Source organism: Cyprinodon variegatus, unplaced genomic scaffold (assembly GCF_000732505.1).
Source record: "Cyprinodon variegatus isolate N-32 unplaced genomic scaffold, C_variegatus-1.0 Scaffold750, whole genome shotgun sequence".
NCBI classification, from domain to species: Eukaryota; Metazoa; Chordata; class Actinopteri; order Cyprinodontiformes; family Cyprinodontidae; genus Cyprinodon; species Cyprinodon variegatus.
In genome coordinates, this window is record NW_015151203.1 from 70,420 (window position 1) to 71,892 (window position 1,473).

A 1,473-nucleotide genomic window follows, 5' to 3' on the forward strand; every position below is an offset into this window, starting at 1 on the left:
ACAGCGTAACATGGCCAGGCTTTTTTTTTTGTTAGTTTTTTGAGAATAAAGTTTTAATATTATGAGAATAAAGTCATCATACATCAACCCGTTTCAGAAAGAAAGCTTGGAGCTCCGCCCATCAGATGACGTCCGACCAGCTCCACCAATCAGCAACCAGAGTCCACTTTGACATCCTGCCCAGTTTGATGCTGCTGCTAAAAGATTTCCTGATTAGTCAAACCGATGCTAAAGTATAACTTCACAGGATGCTCCACATTCCTCACTTTAGGGAAGAAAGGGATTCTGGTAAGAGTTGTCATAAAATACAACTTGTTTTTTTTCATAATTTTAGGACTTTATTCTCTTAATATTACGACTTTATTCTAGTAATTTTATGACTTTATTCTTGAAATAGAAGAAAAAAAAAATCTCTAGCCTGGCCGTAATACTCCGTCGTAGAGCGCCATGTAAATCATTTTATTTTTATTTATTTATATTTACAGTTCATGAAAAACTACTGAAGTTATTTTCAGATTACACATAAATGGATTAATTAATTCAGCGTGAGAAAAGGAATGAGTTTAGGATTAGGATTAGGATTCAATCGACGATAACAACCTACTGAGCCTACTGGAACTATCTGAAGCCATTTTATGGGACTGATTACCGCTAATAACGATCATGCTCGTGTTACTAAGGGTATGCTGGTCTGACGGGGTATGCTGGTCTGACTGAACTCCGAACACTTTAATGCCCAAAACGTCCCCGGTGTGAACGCAGCATAAGAACAAACATCTTTCAAAGATCACAGCTCAGATGTCTGGAAGCACAACATTTAAACATATCGTACAGTGTATCCCCGTCTTTGGAAAAGCAGGATAATAAGTGAACAGAACCTCTGTGGATGGACTCGGTTCTCCATTGGTTCCAGAACTAATTTATCAAACTTAAACGATCTTTAACGTTAATTTTTCATGTTCGAATACGTCTAGATTAAAGAGATTACTGCCCTTTTTCTCATTCTATTCTCTACTTGGATGTTTTACTGCAGCAAACTGAGTTTATAACTAAATATTTTTTTTTATATATATATATATTTTTATGATGTTTTTCAGAGGGCCAGGTGATCTGTTAGAGAGAGAGAGATGATTTTTAATCCAATTGTAAATTAAGGTTAAAGTACTTTTGGAATGAAGTCCAGTTGAGTTTAACTCTGTAGTCTCACTTTCACTACAATAGAACGATCTGTGATTGTCCATAATAATGATATTTATGTTATTTATACTGGAAACTGTATTAATATCTCCTTTCTTTCTGACACCTACCTGGGAGACACCATATGTTTGTTGTTTTGAGATGTGGTTTGGTTAGAACTGTCTGTATAGAACAAATGAGACTTTTTTTCTAATTTTAAAATCATAAAGATTTGAATTTCCTCTGTCTCTTAATTGATTCAATGTAGAGGGTTTTTTTTTCAGAAAATTTACAAAA